Source organism: Chiloscyllium plagiosum, chromosome 20 (genome assembly GCF_004010195.1).
Source record: "Chiloscyllium plagiosum isolate BGI_BamShark_2017 chromosome 20, ASM401019v2, whole genome shotgun sequence".
Classification (NCBI taxonomy): Eukaryota; Metazoa; Chordata; class Chondrichthyes; order Orectolobiformes; family Hemiscylliidae; genus Chiloscyllium; species Chiloscyllium plagiosum.
This window is the reverse complement of record NC_057729.1, coordinates 62,910,532-62,916,287: the sequence shown is the minus strand read 5'-3', so window position 1 is coordinate 62,916,287 and position 5,756 is coordinate 62,910,532.

Here is a 5,756-nt window from a genome sequence, read left to right as displayed (position 1 = left end):
CCTGTTCAGCCTCTCCCTAGAGCTCAAATCCTCCAACCCTGGCAACATCCTTGCAAATATTTTCTGAACCCTTTCAAGTTTCACAACATCTTTCCGATAGAAAGGAGACCAGAATTGCACGCAATATTCCAACAGTGGCCTAACCAATGTCCTGTACAGCTGCAACATGACATCCAAACTCCTGTACTCTGACCAATAAAGGAAAGTATACCAAACGCCTTCTTCACTATCCTACTTACCAAAGCATGATTTGAACTGAGATTCCCAGAATATTGGGTTGTGGATCTAGGTTACTAATTTAGTGACATTACCAGTACCCCACTGTTTTCCCAGATTCTAGTCCAATGAACTGCTTTATCCTCCAGTGACGTGCCTGGTTGGTCAGAGACTGATGTGAGAGACCTTCCAACACAGAGACAATACTCTGTGTTAACCCCTTCACTGATTTGTGAAGGTTTGGTTTTCCAGCTTCCCATACCATCCAGACAAGAGACCAACAGTATGCAAAGACCCTGAATGGCAGCTGTCTTTAAATATGCCTGTGCAGGTAAGGACTTTTATTACCCTTCAATTCTTTCTAATCTCAAATGTAACTCTTTTGTTTGTTCGATGAGTAAAACTAATTTGCTGAGTTCCACAAGCATTAAGCTGAGAACATGGGTATAAAGTGGTGATCACGGAAAGTGCTTTGTTGGTGCAAATCTGTTTGCCTTTCAACTCCTCAACATAGGAATTTTCCCACAATTGGCCTCTCTTTAGAAAATTGATAAATCTAAATTGGGCAATCAGCTTCTCTTCTCAAACATCAACAACATGATAAAAATTGTCATTAGGTACCATTTCAAGTGACATCAACTTTTGAATAAACCAGTTCCATCAAAATTAATTACAGTCAGAGTTCATCATGAATTGAACTAAAATAACATTTTTTATGCCCTTCGGCCCATTGAGTCTGCACCAATAAACGCCTCCCTTCCCAGCACTTGGCCCAAAGCCTTGAATGTTATGACTTGTTCTGACAGAAATGCACTGAAGAGTGGACCTCATACCTCGAGAAACTAAGTTATGGACAAATTGTTTAATTTAGCCTCAGGAGTAATAAACGCTCAAGGCACTGATCCATATGGAATAGAGACACTGACCTGAAGACACTCTAGCTGGTAATGGTCAAGCAGAAAGTTATTTAAATTAAAATGAAATGTCACTGGCAAACAGGATTAAGAGAAATCCCAAGGCATTTCATATTAACATAAGGAACAAGAGGGTAGCGAGGGAAAGTGTAGGCCTACTCAATGACAAAGGAGGGAATTTAAATGTGGAGCTAAAGGAAGAGGGTGAGGTCCTTCAGTATTCACCAAAGAGAAGAACACAGACGATGATCAGGACAGGGAGGGGTATGTTGGTATTCTGGAGCAGGATTATATTAAGAAGAAAAAAGACCTGGCTGTCTTGAAAAACACAGAGGCGGCGCGGTGGCTCAGTGGTTAGCACTACTGCCTCACAACACCAGGGACCTGTGTTCAATTCCAGCTTCGGGTGACTGTCTGTGTGGAGTTTGCACATTCTCCCCGTGGATTTCCTCTGGGTTCTCTGTTTCCCTCCCACAATCCAAAGATGTTCAGGTTAGGTGAATTGGCCATACTCAATTGCCCATAGTGTCCAGGGATATGCAGGCTGATTGGATTAGACATGAGAAGTGCAGAATCACAGGGACAGAGGAGGGTGGTGGGGTAGGTTTGGGTGAGGCTCTCTTCAGATTGTTGGTGCGTACTTGATGGGTCAGATGGCCTGCTCCCACACTGTAGGGATTCTATGATAAGTCACTAGGGGCTGATAGAGTGTACCCCAGGATATTGAGGGAGGCAAGGTAGGAGATTGCTTGGACCTTGACAGGGATTATTATATCTTGTAAAATCTAATGCAGGAGGTAAGTATACGGTAAATGACAGAACCACCAGTAGGATCAATATACAGAGAGATCTTGGCATACAGGTGCACAGTTCCCTGAAAGTGGCAACGCAAGTTGGTAAGGAGGTCAAGAAGGTGTATCACACACTTACATTCATCAGTTGGGCCATGGAGTACAACAATTGGCAAGTCAGGTGGTAGCTGTGTAGAACGTTAGTTTGGCTATGTTTGGAATATTGTGTAGTTTTGGTTACCACACCACCAGAAGAATGTGGAGGCTTTGGAAAGGGTTTGTCAGTATTTGGCCTGGTTTGGAGGGCATTAGCTATGAGGAGAGATTAGAGAAACTTGATTTGTTTTCACTTGAACATTGAAGGATGAATGGCAATCTGATAGAAGGTTACAAAAGTATGAGAGGCCTGGATAGAATAGAAAGTTGGAATCTTTTTCCCAGGGTAGAAATATCAATGACTAGGGGACATAGAGTTAAGGGACATAGGGTCAAATTGGAAGGTGTGGGGGAGGTAAGTTTAAAAGGAGATGTGAGAGATAGCTTCTTTTACACAGAGGGTGATAAATGCCTGGTATGTACTACCACAGGAGGTGGTGGAGGTGGCTGCAACAGCAACGTTTAAGAGGCATCTTGACAGATACATGAATAAGCAGGAATCAAGGGATACAGCCTGCTTAGAGGCAAAGGATTTTAGTTTAGGAAGGTGCAGTCTCAGTGGACTGAAGGGCCTGTTCCTCTGCTGTACTGTTCTGCTTTCTTTGTAAAAGGAATGTTGCCTTGTGACAGTTGAAGCTAAGGAGAAGTAATGTGTATTAGGATGAATCCACAGGATGGACACTGGGGAAAACTGTGTAAAATTGACATTTATGAAATAAATGGGACTTCATGGGATCCTAATACAGTTCAACAATGAACCATGAATTGATAGACACTAAATTTAGATTAAGGAGCATCCAAAAGGTGGAAAGAGGAGGTGGAAAGAAAAATCCAGATCTTAGGGCCTGAGCAGCTGAATGGTAGTGATGGAAGTTGGAAACATCAAAACCAGAGGCAGGAGTAGGCCATTCAGACCGACAAGCTCGCTGCAATTAACGTCCCACAGATATATCAGAGAAGATGATAAAGGACTGATGAGATCCTGGAATGATTTGAGAATAAAGATGAGAATTTTACTTGACCTGGGGCAATGAGCGCTGGACTTGGTGTGAGGTGGGAGATAGACAGCAAAGTTTTGGATAACCTCAAATTTACAAAGGGTAGAATGTAGGAGATCAGGGGATGTGAAGAAATCAGAAGATCAGATTGTTTTTGGAGATAATGAAGGCAGAGATGAGAGTCTCAGCAGCCGGGCAGCTGCAGCATGACAGGGTCAGATGATGTTACAGAGATGGAAATGAATTGTCTTGCTGCTGGAAAGGCAATCAGAAACTGGTCTTGGAGTCGAACGTGTCACCAGAATTGCAAACAGACAGGTTCAGCATCAAGCATGATTCCACACAGGTTGGTGAAACTAACTGGTCCTAAGTGCAAACTCGATGTTCACGAGAATGGTCACACATAGCAAGTTGTGTGGCCTTCTGCATGCATGGAGAAAATGATCAACTTTCAATTAATTTTGAGACGCTTCTGGCAGAAAAGGCAATTGACAAAGGATCCTGCAGCTAAAATAGCAGAGCACTGACCCCATCACACCACACACAAGGAGCATACTCAAGCTGTGATGAAGACTGTCCTATCAAAGAGTATACTCAAGGTGATAGACAGGGTGGGATCTAACAATGTACATGACAAGACTGAGTGGTGAGAGCATGTTTCACACTGTTACCATGTGGAAAATACCAATACCATCATACCATCCAAAGTATTTACAAAAATGATGGTGTTTTCTGTTTGTTTGTTGTTGGCTAAGGTTGACACTGAGATAACAGTCAATAAGGTAGCTCTGAAATTCCATAAGTCATTTACGTGTGACATTGGAAACCACACAGAAATGTTTAGTTGTGAAAACATGGAGCACACAACAAATTACCAACGGAATATGCAGGATGGATAATGCAGGAGGGTTAGTGCAATCAAAGTGCCTGGATATCACAATGTTCTACACCATAGAAACTATTGGGAAATTCCATAAGTCATTTACGTGTGACATTGGAAACCACACAGAAATGTTTAGTTGTGAAAACATGGAGCACACAACAAATTACCAATGGAATATGCAGGATGGATAATGCAGGAGGGTTAGTGCAATCAATGTGCCTGGATATCACAATGTTCTACACCATAGAAACTATTGGCCCAATAAGTGCAGGTCTACCAACATGCTGTGACCTCACACTAGTCACAATGAATGGATTCAGTCAGATACCAAAGAGATGCAAGAGAAACTGCAACAGAATATTCAAGAAATATTGAATATTTCCAGAAAAGCTCTGGTCTGGTCAAAATGTAACTCCAGCAATGTGGTTGACTCTAAATAAACCTCTGGTAATTAGGGATGAGTGACAATTACTGACCTAACCAGAGATGCCCATGTCCCATGAGTGAGTAAAAGGAATATGCAAGGACCACTTGCAGAACTGGGTGTGAGCATGCCTGCAAAGATACCAGTCCGTCACTCAGTAAGATTCAATGGCTGGTCTGTTTTCTTTTAAATTCCAAATTCCCATTCAGCCTTGATAATCCAACAAGAATTGGTCTCCTTCTTTCTTAAAAAATATTCAGCAGGCCCAACTCCACCGCCTTCTAAGGATGAGACATCGGAAGTCACACAACCCTCTGAGGGATCAAAAAAATTCCCTCATCATTGTGCAGGTCAGGTGAATTGGCCATAGTGTTAGGTGCATTAGTTAGAGGGAAATGGGTCCGTGTGGGTTACTCTTCAGAGGGTCGGTGTGGACTGGTTGGGCTGAAAGGCCTGTTTCCACGTGGTAGAGAATCAAATCGAATCTAATCTAATCTCTGTCCTAAAAGGATAACTCTAAATTTAAACAGTGTCCCCCTGTTCTGGACTGACCCAAAAGGGGGTTTATCCTTTCCACATTCATCTTGCAAAGGCCATTTAATCAAGTTACCCCTAACTGTTCTACATTTTAGTGGAAACAAGCCCAGTCGGTCCAACTTTTCTTCATTAGATAACTCGCTCAATCGTGTATCTAGTAAATAAAGATATCTCCAGACTGGTATCTCCTACATAACACAACAGACGCCACTTGCTGCACAAAACTCAGCTCACTTGTCAGACTGAGACACAGCCAGGGTTCTTCACCAGGAAACAGACAAAAAAACCAGCACTGGGAGAAAGTGACGACTGCAGATGCAGGAGATCCGAATTGTAAGTGTGCTGCTGGAAAAGCACATCAGGTCAGGCAGCACCTGAGGAGCAGGGCAATTGATGTTTTGGGCAAGAGTTTTTCATCAGGAATGTGATTCCTGATGAAGGGCTATTGCCTGAAAGGTCAATTCTCTTGCTCCTCAGATGCTGCCTGACCTGCTGTGCTTTTCCAGCAACACACTCGACAAAAAACCAACACAGTCCTCCAAACTAAGTTAAAAATCACATAACACCAGGTTATAGTCCAACAGGTTTAATTGGAAGCACACTAGCTTTCGGAGCGACACTCCTTCATCAGGTAATTGTGGAGGGCTCGATCGTAACACAGAATTTATAGCAAAAATTTGCAGTGTGATGTAACTGAAATTATACATTGAAGAATTGATTGTCTGATAACAGACAATCAATTCTTCAATGTATAATTTCAGTTACATCACACTGCAAACGTTTGCTATAAATTCTGTGTTACGATCGAGCCCCCCACAATCACCTGATGAAGGAGCG